Genomic DNA, 23,135 nt, shown 5'->3' with positions numbered 1-23,135 from the left:
GAAGAATCCAGTCATGTCCCCTTTCCTTAAACAAGATCGCACCATGATCCAGGAAGTTATGTCATTTTGAAAGGAAAACAGCACAAACATCACTTGTAAGTTTCTGCAATGAACTGGATTTCAATAAGGTTTTGTTTCACTGTTAAACATCCATCCAGTTTGATATTAGTGATGGGAGACACTTTAAATAAATTGAACCAATTGATTTGCGATATGATTCACTGTTTTGAAGTCATCGAAACACCACATACCGATGACTCCTGCTGGTCAAATCTCTAAATGCAGCAAAAACTACTTTTACAAATCCATTCTATTCCATATACCATAGTTGATAACTCTGTCTCTTTCTATGTTGTCAGGCAATCAAGTGTTTATTCGGGCCACTCAACCTGCAGGTAAGACTTTTCATTGGATTTATGACCTTTGTTTTATTCATCTGGGCACATTTCACAAAGGACACCTGGTTAAATATTCAACTCGTGCACCTTGATTCCTGGTGTAGGAATGAGAATGTCAAAATGAAAGAAAGTGACAATAAAGCCGTGATGTTTTCCGCTGAGACTTGTGCGCTTCCGAGGCCTTGACTGATGAAGCTCAATCATTCATGCAATCCGTGGACCAAAATACAGCAAGCTCTCCAAAACAACAGCATCACTTATTCAATGGCTTCCATTCCTGGGTTATAGGTATCAGTATTCTGACAACTCAGAAGATCACTTTTCAAAGCTAGCAGCTTCTGTGTTAGATCAGCCCAGCTGTCATTTTACCTGCAGCTTTTGGGCCAGCGTGAACCCATCGACACCGCTTGTGTTCGGTTTGTTACACGCACGCCTTTTTAGATGGAGCGGAAAATAAATGCGACCTACACAGACAAATGGCCAAACTTTTATTTTGCACCAGCAAAGAGAGACGAATAAAGCGAGTATAGGCAACAGACTTTGTGAAACAGAGAATGATGGCCAATCATTTTCTCAAAGCTTTTTTCGATGGAACGGCAATGGATCTTTTTGAAGAGTCGTTATGGTCAGTTAGCTGTTTTCTTTTTGGAAAAGTCATTAACACTTTTCATCATCACAAGAGAAGCTATGATACGAAAAGCTAAAGATATTTAGAACTCTATATGTGAAAGTTTCCTGCAGCGAAGAGTTTTGTTTCTCTCCCTGAAGAGTCTGGTGCACTCCTAATCGTTTGATACAGTGCAGGTTGGAGTGTGAAGAGAGAAACCTATCGAGGTGATTTATCTGTATGGATTGGCTGTCAAAGAGATAAATCGAGGAAGGCATTAGGTGGAAACATCACATAGAGCATTGTATGTGTACAGGCCTGGTTCTGGCATCTGGATATATTACACTGTAACTTTTACAACCAGAACGGCCTCGGCTTTTGTAAACTGAGAAGTCAAAGTTAAAATGCTAAAATGTAACAATGTCATTTGTATTTTAAAATAAATCGTTTCTAGTATTTCCTTTTTGCACAGCAGTGTTGTTATTAAATAAAACTACTAAAACAATTGTCAGTAATTTAATTAAACCTGAAATAAGATCAAATATAAATAAAAGAGGAAAAACCTTATCTGAAATAAGTTTAAACTGAACTGAAATGATAACAATTATAATAATATGTATCAAAATATTTCATATGTATATGTTTTTATTATATGCTTTAGGTATTTTAAATTTAAGAAAACTGTTCACATTTTTATTCAAATTATTTTAGTTATCCTCGTATAGGATAGAATAGTAAAATCTTATATGGCATGATATTTACCAAATCAGTTTATTCATAAACTAGGAGAAACATGAGTCCGTTCTGTGAAAATAAATAAACATGATTCCTGAGTGTACTCTACTCTAAAAGGAAATAAACTGTTTTCGTTTCGGATTGAATGATGAGAGACACTGAGCGTTGTTGACTTTTTAAAGTACTGGACGTGAATGATTTGAGAGTCAAACTTCTGACCAGGGCAAATGAATCTTCCGCTATATGGCGAACTCAAATACAACAGGCTGTCATTATGATGGATATCTGCTCTTATAAACAGGAATGGTGAAGCACAGAACAATCTGTTTATGCTTTTTTCATTAGCAATGGCAGCTAAATTTATTAAACCTTGCCCACATCTTCACCCGTGTAAAAGATCTACGAGAAATATAGATATAATATAAGAGAAACTTTTCTTGAAATTAGATAAGTTTGGTAACATTGTGCAACCATAATGCATCTTCTATGTTAATATAACATTGTGCAATACATTTTCTGCTATATCTCTTCATAAATACATTTAATCACAGTTGAAGCATGCAATTCACATGTTTTCCATCTTAAACATCATGCAATATTAGTATTGGTTTGAATGCATGGTGCAATGTTTATTTTTGGCTAATCTATTCCTTTAAGTGTCCCACTTTAACTATATTCACTCTGTGTGAACTGGGATCGAGTCCAGGACTGAAGCACAATAGTCTAGTAGGCGTGTGGATCTATCATACTGGCTGACAAGTCACTTAGTAAATCTGTTGCCCTTCAGGAACATTTGAAGAGACAGATGAATTTGCCCTCAGAATACCCTCAAATAGATTATTAGTAATGTAGTTAGCTTACTGAAATGCAAGCCTGTGATGGTTATAATTACACTGATATGAATTATAATCAAATTACAGTGAAATGGAAGCAAAAAAGCTTTAACAGAGTATGTGACATTATGAAATAATCAAAGATGAAATGAGGCAAGTTTGAGTCTCTCTTCTAGCCTCCTTTTTGTTCTCACGGCTCTTTAGGGACACTTTTGAATGCCAAGTACATGCCGAAAGAGGCAGAACTATGAGGCTCAGTCTCCTTCTGCTGTTCTCACAGCGTGTAATTTCACTAAAGACATGCTGCCAGTTTCCTGGGAACACCAGACTAACTTAATAATAATAATACACTCAATGAAATACATGCTATAAGCCTATTGTTTTGCCTCTCGGGAGCCCTGACTTTTGGGAGAATCAGTGCTGCCTAGTTAAGTTTATTTTATTATTCTTGTTTTATTCATATAGTTTTCATGTTAAAATACATTTTATACCTTGTATTTCAGATAAGGTTTAGATAACTGCTTCCTATACATGAAAGCTTTATGTAATTGTGTGGATGCAGTGTATGGCTTGTTACAGATAATTGCAGTTATAATAACTATTATAATGCATGCATTTATCATGACTTAATATAAATTGTTAATATTCAAATTGTTTTTATGATACACCTATTTGACCGTTTTTTAGCTTCTATTTTTAGTGATAGATTATTATGAGTAGAAAGGGGGGTGAAATGGGTTTGCAATCTAAATTTGAACTGTCACCAAAAGAAACCTCCCTGGCTTAATACTCTAACAGATTTTATGTTCCTTCACTTTTATCTATTTGTACTGTCTTATAAAGTCTGTGGGACACTTTACCTTTCTCTCTATTCTTCTTCTATTCATTGAAGTATCGAACAATTGTCGAACAATTGTCAGATGTGAAGGGTGACGTGCACTAGAGCTCTGTGTTGAGAAATCACACCAACAATGAGCACAGTCGCGTGTCTCTCTCTCCATTCTCATCTTTCTTGTGGTTTGACAGCTAATCTTGGCCTATCGGAGAACAGCTTCGCCTGTAGCCAGCAGGCCTGTGCAGTTCCTTTCACATCACACAAAAGTCAGATACTCAGATGGTGAGGTATGTAAGTGCATGCTGGGTGCAGTGTGGGTTTTAATGTCTTATCTTTGCTTTAATGGCATGTGTGCGCTATTCATATTCGTGTTTAGTATGTTTTCATGCTTTCATTTCAAACACATATAGCGAAAAGATTTTCTTATGAGTAATGCTGAGATTGTCTAAACGCAGCATTAACACAGACCCAAATCTTGCAGACATAGGGTCGAACTGACATTGTCCGCACTTAAGCGTCATCAAATCATGGGATGATTACTTATTGTTCTTCTGGTTTGATACGACTGAATGTTTGGCGTTTCGAGTTTTGTCAGAGGACAGTTTATCCTCTTAGAGTTTATGTGGAATCGCTGATGTTGACATCAAATTGACAATCAAAGGATCTTTTGACAGTCAGAATTTGTCACTCTGTTGGCATTGAGAGGTTTCTTTAAAGCATGTACCTCTATGAATCTTATTCTGCTCTATTGGACATTTAAACAGTCTTGATTTGAAAAGTATGATTGTGATATTGCTTGTAAACAACAGTTGAGTAAACTTAAATGTATATTAATAATACGAACATTTCAAATGAAAATTGGCCTGGTAGTGCATATATTTTTTCTCTGTCAATGAAAATAGTAGTGAAAATATATATATATATATAGATTTTCTGAATTTATTTGCCTTCATTGTCACATAATCCTTCAGAAATCATTCTAATATGCTGATTTGCTGCTCAGGAAAACAGTTGTTTCGCTTCATATATATATATATATATATATATATATATATATATATATATATATATATATATATGAATAGAAAGAGAGAGAGAGAGAGAAAGAGAGCAAAAGAGAGCTTTCTTTTCATCAAAGAATAAACAATATAAAAATTGTGAATGTATATTAGTAAATGTCTTTACTATCACATGTGATCACCGTAGTGCACCCTTGAACAAAAGTATTAGTAATAATTAAAATAATAACAATAATTATAATAATATATACACACGTTTATCACATATGGTTTCGACACAGCATAGAGAACTAAACTAGTTTGCAGTGGATATAGTCACAGGCTAATTGAGTGAATATAAGTGTAAATGTTTAGAAGCAAGTAAAATGTAAGCTGTTCTTGGAAAGATGACCAGATAGCATTCAACCTGTTGTTGTGCATATGTTTGTACACATGGGATATTTCCGCCCCGAATGAAATCCCCTCCAGTTTCTCTGGAGCGGCAGATGGAGACTGTAGGTATTCTGACATCTCAATGTGAAATGAGTCAATAGGAAGAGGAAGCCCCTGTACTGGCATAAGAGCTTAATGCCATGTGTGTGAGAGGTGTCGACATGCTTGATGATAATCACATGGTCATTGACTGGAGCCGGCTGTGCGATCAATAGAGCTGACACATGACTGCCTCCAGGCCTGATCATAATCCTTCATCTGTCACTCACTTCTTCATACTTCACTGTGGAACCAGTGCTGAAAGAGCATCCTCGATCCTCCTGCCGTGACACACGTTCAGCCTCTGATTTCATCGCTGCTATATTGGCATCTTACGGAGGAGGATGAGGGATTAAATCAACCTTAATTACTTTCTCCCACAAAGCCCCATATGTTGATGCCATTCTAAACACACTATCACACATGGGCACTACTCTGCAGTCATCTCATTTACAATTTTAAATGTATGTTTTGAGTCATTTGAGTCTTTCAGAAATATCCAACGACTGTAATAATTAGTTCAGATGGATTGCTCGTTGTGTAGGTAAGTAATGCTGGGATTTGTTCCTTCAGATCTACTTGCAATTTATATAAACAATGACCTCATTTTTATTTCTATATTGTTAAAAATGAAATATCAAATTAGAAATTTATATCTATCTATCTATCTATCTATCTATCTATCTATCTATCTATTAGGGGTGTAACGGTTCACAAAATTCACGGTTCGGTTCGATAAGATACACTGATGTCACGGTTCGGTTCGGTTCGGTTCGATACGTTTTAGATACAGCAAAATGTAAAAACATCTCAACTTTTCAGAATGCCGCAAGCGCACCGCGGGTCATGTGACAAGAACCAACCAATCAGCTTCATCCTTTCCCGTAACAACGTTGAGAGCTCAGCCAAGATGAAGGAACAGCTGATCATAGTTGTATATGGATTGCAATTTTGAAATAAATTCAGTAGCAGAGCTACTGCAAGCGATTTTTAGAGCTGCAAATCCATTTATCCTTCGCTGAAATTTCCGCGTCTCATGGAGAGAGCACGTCATTGTTGCTTAGCAAAGACAGACGCCTCAGGAGAAAGACGCGCTTAGCGTTTTCCATGCGTTTTTAGGCACGATATGTGAACGGCCCCTAAGGCGCTCGCTCACTCAGCACGCGCTGAAGGCTCGTTGCAAAATGTCTAATGCATTTAACAGACCAGAAATATAAGATCCTAAAATAACCAACAGGTCTGGTGTTTGGGTTGGATTCCCTGTAAGCTATAGTGTCTAAATGCTGCAGGGATAGTTTGCTGCGTGCATGTTTCTCCTTTTTTTCGTCTTTTCCCAGATAGTACTGACGCATATATCCCAGATATTCCCGCTGTTTTCTTTTTTTTTTTTTTTTGTAATCCCGCTGGTGTACCCTGTCATGTTGCAGATGCGACATACCGTTGTTTATTTATCCACCACTCTCTTGCCATCACCATTATAGCTTAAAGGGAATCCAAAGTGCACCCAAACACCAGACCTGTTGGTTATTGGAGGATCTTCTCATTTCTAGTCTGTTAAACGCATTGGCTATTTTGCAACGAGCCTTCAGCGTGTACTGAGTGAGCGAGCGCCTGCCGAGTAGCCTAACATAAACATATAAGATGGTGTTTTTTTCTTCTTCGGGAGTGTCAGGGGCGTTGCCTGTTACGTTGTTTGGGTTATTGGGCTACCTTGTTGAACGCATATCATTATATTTCTTTCTCTCTCTTTTTTTTTTTTTTTCAAATATAATTAATTACTCCAACGAACCGTTCGGTATACATAATGCGTACCGCCTACCGAACCGAAAGCGTCGTACCGAACGGTTCAATACGAATACGCGTATCGTTACACCCCTACTATCTATCTATCCGTCTCCAATTGTCCGTCCATCCATCTGTTCATCCATCCATCCAATGCAGATTTATTTTTTCATGAGAACATTTTGAAACGTTTTACATTTTTAATAGTCTTAATATTAATAGTATTATGAAAAAAAAAAAAAAAAACTTTTTAGTCATAAATGGCTGGAGTAGCTGATTTAATGGAGGGGGGGGGGGTGATTTTAATAATAATAAAAAAATGTTAACAATTACAATTTTAAAGGTTATAGGCAGAAGAATATATTATAAAAGCTTACTGTATATAGAAAGGATATTTCAAATATTTACATTTCAAACATTTTAAAGAATACTGTTATTGACCCATACTGGAGCAAAATCTACCAGAAAACATTGAGAATAATATGTCTGAAATATGATGAAACATATGAAAACATTAAATATATAAATAAATAAATAAATAAAATCTGCAGTCATGGTGCACAAAACTCTGTGTGGTTGAAAATACCTTGAGCATCGCAGAAACAGCACAGGAGTGTCTTGAGCACAGAGCAGAAAAAATGTTCTTCACCTCTTAAACGTTGAGCTATTGTCATGTCAAAATCAGGAGCAAAATGTCATAAACCTACATTAACCCACACATCTCACACCTCCACTCATGAGAAGGCAGAAACGGAGAAATATGATGAGATGAGAGGGGAGAGAGAAGAAGGAAGAAAAAAAAAAAACACCCAAGCTATTCTTTGACTGATGCACAAAACGACATATTTCATGCAGGAATCGAACCTATTCCGACGTTTGTCTTTTCCATCATCCAGCTCAGATAAAGCGCAGTGTTTCCTGCACTGCCAGTAGATATAAGCAGTGCATGGGACATGACGACATGTTTGAGGATTGCTTTTGATTAGACTAATCTTGCCTGAAGCTCTGTTTGTGTTCTCACTGTCAGGCGATGAAACATTTTGCTCAATACACCAAAATACTTGTTTTCATTTTGCAACTGATAAGGAAGCTTTCCAGAGATTGGCTTCCATATTTATGTGGGAGCTCAGAAAGCAGCATCAGTCAGGAAAGATTTATGTCCCCTACGCTGGGCCAAGATTGGCACACATTGATGTATGTGAAATTAAACGAGTGCATCTGGTTTTACATTACAGAACATGCTTGGTCCAGTAATTCTTAAACCGATGTCATACCAGAACATTGATAAATATGGAAACGATGTTACAATACTTATGCAAATTAGTATTTCTGCATCCATAAGATGCAAGTAAATTAATAGTTACTGCCAATTAAAACTAACAGTTGCTTCAACGCAATGAGCAGTGACACTTAAAGCTGCAGTAGGTGATTTTTGTAAAAATATATTTTTTACACATTTGTTAAACCTGTCACTATGTCCTGACAGTAGAATATGAGACAGATAATCTGTGAAAAAATCAAGCTCCTCTGTCTCCTCCCAGTGGTCCTATTGCCATTTGCAGAAATTAATCCACTCCCGGTAAGAAATCAACCAATCAGAGGTCCGGTCCGTAACTTTGTTTGTGTTCAAAATGTAGAAACATGTATATAATAAGCGAGTACACCATGAATCCATTTTCCAAACCTTGTTTTTAGCTTGTCCTGAATCCTGAAAGTGTTTATATTCGGATTATTTTAGATTGCTTCGGGGATACCGCGGCGGAGTAACCCAGTACCTTTGTGATTCTTCATAGACATAAACAGAGAGAAGTAGTTCCGGCTACGATGTTCTTCCGCAAGACGCAAGCAGTTCTGTTTATTAACCGTTAGAGCGTCAAAAGTTACCTACCGCAGCTTTAAGTGGGTGATTTGAGTTTGAATCTGGCTTGCAACATTTCCTGATTATGATGACTGTATATAGATTTGGGATTCCATGAATAATCAACTGAGAATAAGCAGTTGTCTTCTCATGCTTTGCATGAGATTGGATCTTAGAGTAGGCTAATGTTTAAATTATTATCTTTAATATGTATACGTTTTTCATAAAGTATCATCGAAGGAGATAGACAGATAGATAGATGGATGGATGGATGGATGGATGGATAGACAGACAGATAGATAGATAGATGATAGATAGATCTCAATTATGATTTACCTGCAGTGAAACATATAAACTGAAAGCTGATGACAGACTCTTTGAGTTTATTGCATGTATCACAGTTTGAGTATCTATAAACGTCTTTACAAGCATCTTCAGTCTTATTGGCCCCTAGAGCTGGGGCAGAGATCTATAGCTATTAGGACGAGGGTCTGGATCAATGCAGGAATGCCATGCCAAGGGAAACAAAATCAACTCCTGGCAAACAGCTTTCAGAGGGCTTTGGAAGGGCAGCTGGGCTTCCTCCCAGTGCAGTCCGCAATTTGTGACCTCAATCTTAAACAGTAGTTTGATGCTTATCCCGCGGATGACAGGTGTTCTGCCAGGGCTGGAGGAAACCGACAGGTGGATGAGCTCTGGTCACTGACGTGTGTAATATACAGCCTGTTAACTGAGCACAGGTGGAGAGAGCATGCAGTGAGCTGAGCGCACGCCGACTCCAATGATTGGCACTGATTTGCTCTTAAATTTAAGAAAAGCAAATATGGAAAAAGTGTCCATTTTAATTAAAGAGATATACTGTCAATCATATAAAACATGTTTATATTTTCTAAATACTTAAGAAAACTATATATATTATATATTAACTTAACTAGGGAAAAAAATCCCAGAAGTAGATATAATTTATTACAGTTTATACAGAATTCTCTTGTGGGACATTCTGTGAAGTTTGTCAAGGCTCTAATACTCTACACGATGTAGCAGGTGCATGATGTGGAAAATATTCCCAAAGAAGTTTTGATCAGAGTCCAAATTTATTATGTATCCATCAGAAATGTACTACCCATTAGACATGACTGGAGATTTATCCGACTCTCCATTTCCGTCCTGTTTCAGGAGCACATTATGTCAATGCAACCCTTATGACAAATTAATACATTTAATATTTATAGTTTAGATGTTAAAAAGCCAAGGACATTCAACTGATGTGACCATGTGGCCGTGTTGTTAATATAAACTTTGTAGACCATCAGCCCCATTCATGGTTTGTAATGGCCAGTAATGAAGGTCCATCTGAACTTGGAATGAGGGAAGGGCTTGACAGTCTAATTAGCTAATCATCTTCACACACCAATGCACAAATAAGCCAGCACTGCCCTGCATTCGTTATTTACGGACCCTGACTGAAGCAGACTAAGGCCGGATCAATCTCTTACCGAGGCCAGTGGGAATAAAACTTGAGGTGGGAGCCAAACTAACCTGTTATTTCCTCGGCTGCTCATTTTGAGCGGGAATTAGCTGTCGTTCAATCTACACCAGGGGCACAAACGACTCTGCAACCCACATTATTAAAAAGACATGCATATGATTGGCTTAATTACAGAAAAATTTGGTCTCGAGGGGTGAGCCTTAGCGTGGTGTAACCTGTGGTGCCACATGGTTAATGGATGCAATAATTAAATCAAAGTGATGGATGGCAAGAAACTCCCAAGGAAGGGCTGCAGATATCCTGCTGAATGCAATCCGTCAGTCAAGGATGCATGGGAATTTTTAATACTGTTTTTCTCGAGCGGATCGTCTTCCTTCTAGCTGAACTCTGCTGTTTCAGTATGAGCCATTTGTTTTGTTTTAAAACTCATTCAAGGTGCAACTCTTTGAGGAATACGGCACCGTGTTATTAGCCATTTTAACTTCTAAATGGGGATGGGATAGTCTTCTTGTTTAAACGGAGCAAAGAAGAAATTGATTGTAAGTGTGTTGGGTTGAAAAAAATATGAACGGTTGTAAATACAGCCCACAGCAGATGGGGTTGCACAGAATAGTTCAATAGTTGGGGAATTGGGTCTGTATTGAAGTCATACATAAATACAATACTTGCATGTTATTTATCCTCTTGATCTGTGTACTGTTGCTGCAAGAGGAAAAACATATAGTGCTGGGCAACAATTACAATTTTGAATCGCGATTAATCACATTATTGCCTGCAATGATACTTTAAAAAAATATTATAGCCTAAATCTCAGTTTATAACACTGATACAATTATATTAAATAGAAAAGAAGCCATCTGTCACTGCCGGGACGTTAATTAAATTCAGCTCAATTTAATTCAAGTTTATTTGTATAGCACTTTTTATGATCATTGCAAAGCCAATTTACACAAAATTAAGTTTCTACAAGCTTATCAGTGGTGACTGTCATTTTATATGCATATGACAGACATTTTCAGAAAAATGAATACAAGACATAGTCAACCAGATGATGAACATTATTAACAGCAATTATTATATGATGCAGTCACACTTGTAGCAATATTTGATAGTTTTGTATGTTGTTTCAGGGTTTGCATCATCTCTTCAGTTGTTCTGGATCTAGACTGGAGCTTGTGTTAATCCTATATATATATATATATATATATATATTTTTTTTTTTTTTTTCGTCCCATGGAAAAACAGAGAAACAAATAGAGACATGATTAGCATAGCTTCTGTTCCAACCAAGTAAAATCAATTAGTTTAACCCAAGCTGAAGAATAATAATGCACATTTGATCAGATACAACTGCAGTCACAAATTATGAGATGCATTATTCGAATGCTTGTGAAAGAGATGTGTTTTTAATCTATATTTAAACAGAGAGAGAGTGTCTCAGCCCCAAATGTTATTAGGAAGTCTATTCCAGAGTTTGGGAGCCAAATGTGAGAAAGCTCTACCTCCTTTAGTGGACTTTGCTATCCTAGGAACTACCAAAAGTCCAGCGTTTTGTGACCTTAGGGAGCGTGATGGGTTGTAGCGTGGTATAAGGCTAGATAGGTACGCAGGAGCTAAACCATTAAGGGCCTTATAGGTAAGTAATAATTTGTAACTGATACGGAACTTAATAGGTAGCCAGTGCAGAGACTGTAAAATTGAGGTAATATGATCATATTTTCTTGACCTGGTAAGTACTCTAGCCGCTATATTTTGGACTACCTGTAGCTTGTTTATTGAAGATGCTGGACAACCACCAATCAGTGCATTACAATAGTCCAGTCTAGAGGTCATGAATGTACAGTACGAACTAGCTTTTCTGCATTAGAAACGGGTAACGTTTAGTAGCTCGGCAATGTTTCTAAGATGAAAGAATGCAGTTTTTGTAACATGGGAAGACAAGTTGCTGTCTAATATGACACCCAGATTTTTTTACTGTAGAGGAAGAAACATTCGTCTAGTTGAAAATTGTAATCTACTGTGTACCGTTTTTGGTCCAGTAAGTAATATCTCTCTCTTTTCCAAATTTAATAGGATAAAATTATTGGTCATCCAATATTTTACATTTTACACTCTGTTAGCTTCGATAATTTAGAAGTTTCATCTGGTCTAGTTGAGATGTAAAGTTGAGTATCATCAGCACAACAGTGGAAACTAATCCCGTATTTTCTAAATCGAATTATTTGGTTTTAACCAGGTTTTAGTACATCAGAACTATTATCTGTGATCATTTCACTTACAATAACTTCTTTTGGATGTGAGTGATCCAATGTTTATGATCCCAAAATGAAAAAATAGTTTTTGTTCATTTGTTTACAATTTTTCTGGTTAAGATTTTTTTTTTTTCTCTAGATGCTACATTAAATTTATATTTTGACCCCACTATTCGAAGAAAATAGACTGTATTAATAGATTGGATAATGCAAGTCCTTCTATCATTTAAGCGGGTAGAACAAAAGTCATCATAGCATCTCATATGATTCAAAATAATAAACCACAATGTTAACAAAACAATTCACTCCACTGTTCACTCATCATAATACAAAAACTGCGTTAACGCGAAATAAAATAATGAATACTTGCCCAGCCCTAATATATATATATATATATATATATATATATATATATATATATATATATATATATATATATATACACATGTTAACACCAAGCATGATAACTATAACAATAGTTTTCAAATTTGTTCTCAATTTAAAAGAAAAGCAACTACTATGTAATGATACGGAGGAACAATATCATTGGACTCACTTTCAGAAATTTTAGCTGATGAACAATAAAAACATTGACAGCCAATCATATACAATCCTGCTTTTAAAGAGCTCAAGCATTTAGGAAAGCAAAAGAAAAAGGTAAGGATAGGATGTGACGTGTGGCCAAGTATGGTGTCCCATATTTGGAATTTGTGCTCTGCATTTAATCCATCCAAGTGCGCGCACACACACATACACACAGTGAACACACACGCAGTGGGCAGCAAATACTTTGGCACCGGGCAAAATTGTAAACAAATGAACAAAAACTATTTTTTAAGCATTTGGGACTTCGGTGCCTTTCTCAAGGGTCTTACCTCAGTCGTGGTATTGCTTGTATTTAAAGTGGCAGACCAGAAAACTGCAGGGTGAATTTATAAGAACAGAACATTATTGGAGGTTGTTTTGAATGGTAATTTAGTTGACCTCTAAGGTCCACAGTTAAGTACGGTTTTCTAGATGCTGGTTTGTCTACTTGTCTAAATATAATTACCCTTAAAGATTTCTGACAATGTTTCCCATGTTAGCCATGTTTCCTGCTAGTACTATGTCTCTGAGCCCTACATGAGAGGATAAAGGTACTCTAGAGGTGTTTAAGTGATATTTAGGTGACACAAACGGTATATTCCCCATCTGTCTTTTCATAATAAAAGTGCCACAGTGTATTAGTGTTGTCTTCTCGGGTTAGCGCTGTTGGAAACCCATGAGGAACCAGCCTGAGGGAGGCCCTGGCAGGACAACACGCCTGGAAAACGTCCATGGCTAGAGTGTTGGTAGGCCGCGCACAACGCTGCCCTATTGAAACATCAATGACTGACGGGAGAGCCAATGTGACTGTTAATGTGGCATATGAGATTGCTAAGAGGGAGCTGAGGGGAGGCATTACACAAATCCAACAGTCATCTTAGCAAGACTTCTGAGAGCACGGGAGCAGGAGCTCACATCAACATGAATACAAATCATCTGTGCAAGAACAGTCAAATGAGTGGGAGATAAAGAGATAGAGGAGACAAGACAAGAGAGGACGTCTGTAAGGTGGTTGGGGACAGAAGGGGAAGGGAAGAATTAGGTGAGTGTTTGTTGAACAGTTTGTAGTCGGGATGGAACATGTGGTGCAGCCGGCGCTCAGCTCCCCTGAAGTGCCATTCAAAACCGGCACACTGCCCGGAAAATATAGAGAACTGGAGGATGAGACATGGAGTCCCTTTGGTTTGAGTACTTTTATAAAAAAGAAATAAAGAACAGACTCTGAATTATTTTTGGAGAAGCCACGTCTGAAACCTGCCCATCAGTGAACACGTTATATATTCTTTCTGTGTCCCAACTGCAAATGGCCTGCGTTTAGGCTGATGAATGATATTACTTGATGGACGAATCATTTATTTTGATTATCAATGGTTTAATGATATTTTGTTGTTGTTTTGAATCAAACGTCCTTCAAAGTTAGTCATCATTTTATGTCATATTCATTCAAGTCATTTTTTCTTAAATGTCACGAAAATATAATTATTATTCATTTTAAAATGTAAAATATTAACATTTGTAATTATGTTTATATAATATGTTTTTAAATGATAAAATGCAATAATCCATATTTATTCCTATAACATTCGGATTTGAAATACACTTAAAAGATTGTATAAAACAAATGAGCTAAGATTACAAATTTATAAAAAAAAATTCTCTTTAAAGTTTTTTTTTTTTTTTTTTTTTTTTTTTTTTTTTGGTGACTCATGGTTTATTTTTTGTGTAAGATGTTTTGCTGCTCGTCTGGGACAATTTCAGCAGCACTCTGATAGTGCTGGCATATCAAACTCTACACACGTCACTAAACACAACCGAGATGAAACTGTCAGTGAGAAGATGTTAGAACTGTGTTAAACGTTGCTGACAAAGAGTGTTGTCTGTGTCAAATGATTCACATTGATCCGAAACTCTAATGGAAGCAAGATTATTTTTGCCATGTACAGCACCCTGTCAGCATGCACCAGTTTTAGCTCTTTTGTACCATATAGGTTTTATTGTTCAGAAAAGTATGCGGTATATGAGATTCATTAGGAGCCACTGCTTTTACACTAGGGTTAGGCTTAGGGTTAGTGTTCTCCCTATTTTATTCAATAATGAAGCCCATAAATCATTGGATAGTTGATCATGATGTTACCAGCTCTGCAGTGAATTTAAAACTGAACAAATCAAGGCAGAAGTTAGCTGTGCTATCTTCTTAAAAACACTTGCTTAAATAAAATCTAAATTCACTCACTCTTTTGTTTTCAACCAACACAAATACCAGCATATATAGTTGTTAATGACTCAAAAGTGATTCATTTAAATGACAGAATATTTAATGGTTTCCAGGAGATTGTCTTGGCATGCAAACTCTCAAATATGCTCATGAAAACACAACACTTTTGAAAACCTGTTTCCCATAAACTGGAAAGGCAGACACCTTTCCAAACTGTTGCATTATGGGAAAGGCATTAAGAGCTCCACAGAGCAAGCAGTGGCAGGAATCCACCTTTGGTAATTTCCACAACAATTATCAGCTATAATGATTTCAGCAGGATTTAATTTGCTTCTCCAAAAAATCTTCGATTACATTCAATGAGATTATTGAGCCAGTTTAGCTGTATTTTTGTTTTGTGAAAATGAATATGCTGCAAAACCACTGCATGCGAGACATTACGCCTGGAAGCAATAGTTGTCATGTTCTCTGATGTATGTGCATAGGGTAATGCAAACCACAGATCTATTCAATCAGCTTTTTGAAATATACATTATCAAAGGATAAGAGATGACACAATTTTAACAGGATTTTTAATGATTTGGTTTTTGGAAAACGTCCATATAAGAAATCACATTGACAACACCATTGTTGACATTCTTTATTGGCAGGTCTGTGTTTTTAAATCATATTGAAATTACTTTAAATTACTTTTTAAAAAATGTTTGGTTGTGTAGGGGTATATATAATGTCATTGAAAAAAATACAGTAAGGAATACAATTTTAAAGCAGCCAGATTAATATAGACCACATGTAAGTTGTTGTCTTTTTAAAATTGTACTTATAGACTTTGAAGTTGTGCAGTATTCCCATGTGATGATTTAATGGATAACAGTGTAAAATGTTTTTGAATCAAAGCATCTTGATGAGACCTCTGTACACCTCTGACTTTATGAATAATTCAGTTTACAACCTTGAATGCAAATGAAGGTGAATGATACCAAGAGTTTCCATTTCATTTAATGTTCCATCTGGATGGGTTTTTGTTTCATTGCAGCTTTTAAATGTCATTACAAATAACCTTCCGTGCTGTTATTGAAAATGTAATGTGCATGAAATCCCTGAAAAATATTTGTCTAATTTTATCTAGCCAATAACTGTTGAGATTGTGATTCTTTGAAAGCATGCAGACCATCAGACGCAATTCTTCATCTCCTGTTGATCTAATGGTCAATTACTGAGTCAGAATCTCCTCTTGGACTGTTTAAACTTGTCAGACTGAGGTCCAATTATTCAGTCCATCAGAAAACCGCTGTGAAGGGGCCTATTTCATTTAGAGCAGCTTTGAAGGTTCTTTTGATTATCCCATCATAGTTTGGCAGAGATTAAAAACATTCAACAAGAATGTTCAGTTCAACTTTCTTCATGTGTTTCTTCACCCAAAAAAAAAAAAAAAACTTTCACTTTAAATCTAGATGCAAAGACAAGTTCCTTAAAGCTTCATGAAAGAGTTTTCCTGGTTCAGAGACTAATCTTAACTTCTATTGTTTGAGACATTGTGAATCTCACTGGGTAAGTAAACGTTACAATCCGTACAAAATATGAAATAAAATATGACCTTGGTATAAACTTTGTTGTATAACCAACTGCAGAAACGTTAATTCATGTCATGTCATTGTTTTAATAGACGTACACACAATGAGCATTGAGAGAGAGGAAATGTAATATTCGCAATACAGTGGAGTGGTAATGTGTGTGTGTGTGTGTGTGTGTGTTTGCTTGTTTATATACAGTAGTTGGCATCTAAATAGTTTATTCAATATAGTTTATTGTATTGGACTTTAATTTTCATAATTATTGCTAATGGTCAGCCATTTTTAAATGCACCTTGTAAGTCTCGTTGTCTCATTTCTTAAATGAATCTATGTTTTCGAACAAAACAATTAAGTGAAAGATGGGTGCATCATTTCAAATGCTTTGATTAACCTCTTCCAGTGTTAATTTTTTTTTTCTTTGTTTTTTTTTTTTTGGTGAACCAGGTCAAAATACTTTATATTAGATTTCTCTCTGGAATCTGGAGGGACCTGACATATCGTCTCCTACTGAACAAACTCCCAGTTTGTGACATAACACACTATAGCTGGAGAGTGAGCAGAATATTAATCAAGAAACTCAAACTAGCATCCATCACAGCATGACAAATAACAGAGAGACACGTTCAGATGTTCTGCAGTGCATTCGATAGATAGATAGATAGATAGATAGATAGATAGATAGATAGATAGATAGATAGATAGATAGATAGATAGATAGATAGATATAGATATAGATATAGATATAGATAGATAGATAAAGTAATTGTTGTTCCCGAGGGAATCAACACTTTCAACAGAAGTTGAGTCTAGATTGAATTTATATATATTTATGATAATAATATAGAGAGCTTCAGTGTAAATCAGTGAGTCAGACTGTTTACCAACAGCTCACAACAGTCTAGTTTTCTCCACCTCGAAGAGATCTGACTGAGGATGGTGGGAATAAACAGTGCCAGCCACTGTTTTGGCTGCTTGCACATTGTAAATTCATATACATTGCTGATGTTCAGTCGGATATATGAAGGAGCATGAGGAGGTTTTCGACTAACCAGTCCACTGGTTTTATGAACCTCATTACACACTGCTGTTTATGTCCCACTGAATAGAAATATTGTCAGTGTGAAAACGAGCACATCTGTGCCAGTGTAAATGCTTTCAATGGGATTTTCTCATGAGAGTAGCAGCTATCAGTTTTATCTTCGGCAAGAAAATACACTCAGAGCTCATAATAGCGTCTTCACTTGAAGGTAATGATAGTGTTTTCCGTGGTGCTGTCCATATATTTATTGACAAAGGTACACGGTTCAATATGCTTGGTCTTGTGTGCTGAGCATCATGGGAAATAAGCTACACCAACCAAAGACTTCAACACTGCAGATCTATTCCTGTGGAGCATTAGCACTTCCATTTATTTAGCATGTAACTATTATATTTGTGAGGAACAATGTGGGTTAATATAATAAATCTAATTTTAGGGATTTGTTTTCTCATCTAATATGATCTGCTCGGGGATAGAGCTAAAAGTCATTAGTAATCTAAACCAGTTTGCCTCTAGTTTTTAAAACCTAAAGTCCACATGCTAACCGCCCAGGCAGAGAGCGACAGCTGGGCTGAGACAAGAGCTGAAAAAAACCTTTGAGGCCAAACAGATTGCCCACAGATCAATAATTACATCTTGTACAAATAATGAGCCCAGTAAACTGAGAAGCCGAGCTGCATCATCAATGACAAAAAGGAGAAATGAAGCAGTGTTGTGTCGCTGCCTCTCTCGTAGGCAAGGAACCTTCAGAAACAGTTGGCAAAACACACAGTGTGACATTTCAGAAAACTGCATGCAAACAGTTTATAAAGTGCACTTTGGATGCCAACAAATTGGCACATAATACCAGTGAGTAAAACGTGTAACAGTTGGACAACCGTTCAACCCGTACTTGGACATCAGATCAAGCACGAGTAATGTCCCTTTACTTTGCGACGATAATTTAGACATCATGTTGCAGCTCTTGAAGCAACATTTGCATGAAAGTAAATACTAAATATTCCTTGATTCTCTGAATGCAAGAGTGAGTGCAGCCAAAGTAACCTGAATTTGAAAGGCTTCTGGTGTCATTCGCTTCCAGTTATATTTAGCTGTACAAAACGGCTCATGTTGGTTGATATTGAAACTGGAATTCTCATCATATTATTTTAATGTAATGTTGTAATGATTAACATGTAGTGTTTGTAGCGCATATCATTTTACTGTTTACTGCACTTTGGTATACTTCTTACAGCTAGCAGTTTATAAAGACTTGCTCATAAAAAAAAAAAAAGAAGTTTTAATTAAAAGTAAGACGATTGTCTTTTAGCTAACGGCTATTTGGTCAGACAGTATAGTCTTAATATAATGACCGATTACGCAACTGGCCCCAGGACTTTTGGAACTCTATTTTATGTAGTAATTCAAATGTTATCAGTAGAGCTTGAATTTAATCTGGTACTGTACATTTCTACAAGATTATATTTATTATAATTTTTCTGTTACTTCTAATAAGCATGATCAGCTGCAGCATTTCATTCAATAAATACATATTCACTGTGGTGCAAGAAACATTATCATGTTTTTTCAGAGTAACAGCTATATCTTTGCCTGATGTTCTCTGTATGATCCCAGTTTGTCTTGCAGCCAGTGTCACCAAAACAACCTGAGCAAGAAAGATATATTGCAGAGGAATGGGTTTATTATAACCTGAATTGAAATATTTTGCTGGAGGGTGTATCTTTTGGCTTATTTATCTTGGCATCTGCACAAATCAAATTAGTTTAAATAAAATTTGCCGCAGGCTGTGTGAGAGGGCAAATATGCTAATCCACTAGCATGAGCAAATTGTCTTTCTAAAGCAAACCAGAAATGGAATTACAATTCGACTTGACAGATTGGATTGGAGGACCATTTCACTTGCTATGGTTTCATCGGTTATTCAACCTTTAGCAATGGGACATGATCCAAACTGATATTTTAATTAAATATTAGATTCTGACCAATTGTCTATAGCGTGGGGGCCAACTGCACAATCCGTTCATTACATTTTCAAAGACATGCAAGTAAAGGGAGCATTTCCTACCACGGCTGTCACCAATATGCACAAGACGAAAATATAATGTGTAGGCTTCATCATAGATACACATGTAGTATATGTATATGAATTAATTAGGCAATAAAAATATGCATTATCCACTGTTTTGGCTGCAGGAACATAAAAATAATATAGACTATAGATATATATATATGCAGCCCAAACAGTAGCGCATGCATGAACTTCTATAAAGTCTATATTATTTTTATTTAGCGTTAAATTACATTTTCATTTAATAATTATATACTGTATATCTTTAATAAATGGTGTATGATTAATGCAATTAATGACTAAAAACATCTGTGCTCAAGGACAATGAAAGACCTTAGCACAGATCTGAGGGAAGGGTCAGTATGCAGATGGTTAAGAGCTCTATTAGGGATTCCCAGCTGGATCACATATTCAAATTTCCCTCTACTCCAGAGAAACATAGCAAATATATCATGATGCTTTGAAACCGCCTGTCCAGCAGTAAAACATTTCTCTCAATATTGAATAGCTTGATATAACAAGGTTGTTGTCTTCATGTAATCTCAACAATTGCTTTGGCAATGACAAAATGAGAGTGAGGGCACAAGTTCTACCCTGACACTAAATGTCTTGTTAGACACAAAGATGGATCGTGCTGCTACCTTGCATGCTTTCTGAAATCCTCAAAGGTTACTGTAAGGTTGCTTTTATTAAAAACCTGCTTCTTGTATTAAATAGTGTGTTGTGTGTGTGTGTGTGTGTGTGTGTGTGTGTGTTTATGGAACAAACAACTGCTGTGTACTGGAAGGCAGTTTAGCTGAGTTGACCTTTTAAAAAAGTGGACCCCTGAGGCTGCTGGATGGTGTTTAAATGTAAGAGGTTTGGTATTAGGGCACACACTTTTTTTAAGCCCCCTACCAGCATATATTTTTACCATACATTTCTACATGCAGTCTCTATTAAAACGTGTGTGTGTGTGTGTGTGTGTGTTATGCCTCTTTTAACTTTTAATATGTAAACGTAATACACCAAGGACATAATGTATATGCATCACACAAATCTCTACTGATTTCAGAAGAATATAGTTTGTATATTTTATGATGGTTTTGGAGCTTTATACGAATGATTCCCATTTCAACTTCATTAAATTTACCTTGCTTTTGTGTTCTACAGAAGAAATCAAGGCCTGCACAGGTTTGGAATAACATGAGGATGAATGAATAATGACAACTTGTGGGTGAATTGTTGCTCTAAGATGCAAAGATGGAGCTCTTGGGACCAACATTATTTTTAAGATCTTGTTAAAGCATCACGAGCCTACTGTGAGTATTTACCCAAGACACTCGGTCCAGCTGGGTTGATAGTGGTGAAGTAAACAGCATGAAAACATATATTTGTTGAAAATGAATGATGATATTGATACACATGGCTTTTTTTTTTTTTTTACTCTCCCTAAAATCAATTCAACATTATTTATCTATATTTATCCCTTTTACTTTGGCTGAAGGTCATTTTGCAGTGCACCTGGAAGACTGTGCTTTTATTTTATTTTTTTACTGTGACAGGGAACATCTGTGAGACTCAGACTATCCCTACAGAAGTCTGTGGGTTGTCTTTGCTAACTAAATGCCTGTAGAAATCAAGTAATAAATAGTTAATTTTGTTGGTAGTGAAGGTTTATGCTGCAGGCAATTTGTAACTGAAGTGAAGAGCTCAGAGTGAATCATCCTGATCTGAAGCCGAGACTGACACCGAGCAGAAAAAACATGCCAGATATTTGCCAAACACCTTATCACCACGCTCCATCTCTCTGTTCTCAAAGAGGATGTGTGTATTATCATATTGGCTTGTGTGGGTGAGAGTAATTATGTTCTACTGGACAGAATACTGTTTTGTACATGTGTTCTGGCAGCTGTGGTCTTTCAAAACCTGATTTGAAAGATGCTCAAGTTGTTTGTTCTCAATATCTGGAGTCAGAAATGTTTGCATCCCAGAGTAAAGCTGAAGCGTGTCATGTCTGTGCCACTAGCAAAATAACTGTGAGGGTTTTCACTCATAATAAAGTTTTCCCAAACTATCTGCCTTTGTTTAGCCAAACACATATTCCCACTTGTGGTGTTCGACTAACAGCGTCACTTTTGCATATAGAATAAAATACATTTGCATAAAAAATTGCACACTTCAGCATATAAATGTAGGACAAAATTGCTTTAAGGTTCAAAAATAAAAAGCTAATCAATGTGAGTACAAGGCTAAAAGCTGGACAAATGAACTTCACAGAATATTGTGAGAAGGAAGCTAATTGCCTCATCTCTGATTAGATTTCCAATTATTCTGAATTGTAATATAAGATGGCAGTCTCCACACTACAAATGAACAAACCTCACAAGTGTCTCGTTTTTGATCTTGTCAGTTTGAAAATGAGGGCCAAATGAAAACTCCTTTGTCCCAAACACTATAGCAAACATCACCACCCATGCAGAGAACTAACAAAAGGTTGTGTGGTGGACTCTGTTCACTTTAATTTCATTAGTGAATTGGGTGCTAAATAAAATGCACACAATTCAATCTTAGTGAATTCCCCTCTTTGTCTTTAGCAAAAATAAATAAAAATAAATAAATAAGGCTGAGCACATTAAGAAGGAATTCAACACCAGTAACCCCAGGAAATATCATTTAGTGAGTCTGTCTGCGCAGGTCACACCATTTCTGTTATCTGTCATGCTGTCCTGAAAAGAGCAATCTGGGCAAGCCAGTGTAACAGTGCTGGCAACGACCTGCCTGTTCTTGAACAGGTAATTAGGAAGTACTATTTAGTTCTCTTCTCTAGTGATCAGTCTGGCTCGGCTGACTGCCATTAGTCCAAACCTGGTCTTGCTCTAGAGTTAAAGATGATTGAAAAAAATAATTAATCATCTAGACTGAAGCATCATGCATCATCCAGGGGACATACCCGAAGACCGAGGAGAAAAATGATGCTTGTTAGGCAGTACACACTCAAAACTTATTTTTTTTTTCTGTTTTAGAAAGATTCTGATTGCGTATTTAGTAACGTTGCAAATCGAATGTAAACAACTCCAAATCAGGGTTGTGCAAATTTATAACTTAAAGGGGGGGGTGAAATGCTATTTCATGCATACTGAGTTTTTTACACTGTTAAAGAGTTGGATTCCCATGCTAAACATGGACAAAGTTTCAAAAATTAAGTTGTACATTTGAAGGAGTATTTCTGTTCCAAAAATACTCCTTCCGGTTTGTCACAAGTTTCTGAAAGTTTTTTTCGAGTATGGCTCTGTGTGACGTTAGATGGAGCGGAATTTCCTTATATGGGTCTTAAGGGCACGTCTGCCGGAAGAGCGCGCGCTCCTGTAGAGCAGAGCACTGAGAGCACAGACA

General features: G+C 36.5%; 1 long non-coding RNA gene across 1 annotated transcript; it reads left to right on the top strand.

The window, feature by feature from the left end:
• LOC128025770 (uncharacterized) lies at window positions 1-21,926 on the top strand. The gene is made up of 5 exons (XR_008186223.1): window positions 1-95; window positions 360-395; window positions 3,600-3,695; window positions 20,548-20,611; window positions 20,913-21,926. It is a non-coding gene; the product is annotated as an uncharacterized LOC128025770 (long non-coding RNA).
• The last annotated feature ends 1,209 nt before the right edge of the window (window positions 21,927-23,135 follow it).

This window comes from Carassius gibelio, chromosome A12, assembly GCF_023724105.1.
Source record: "Carassius gibelio isolate Cgi1373 ecotype wild population from Czech Republic chromosome A12, carGib1.2-hapl.c, whole genome shotgun sequence".
NCBI classification, from domain to species: Eukaryota; Metazoa; Chordata; class Actinopteri; order Cypriniformes; family Cyprinidae; genus Carassius; species Carassius gibelio.
Note: the sequence above shows the minus strand (reverse complement) of the source record. Positions and strands in the feature narration are given on the sequence as shown.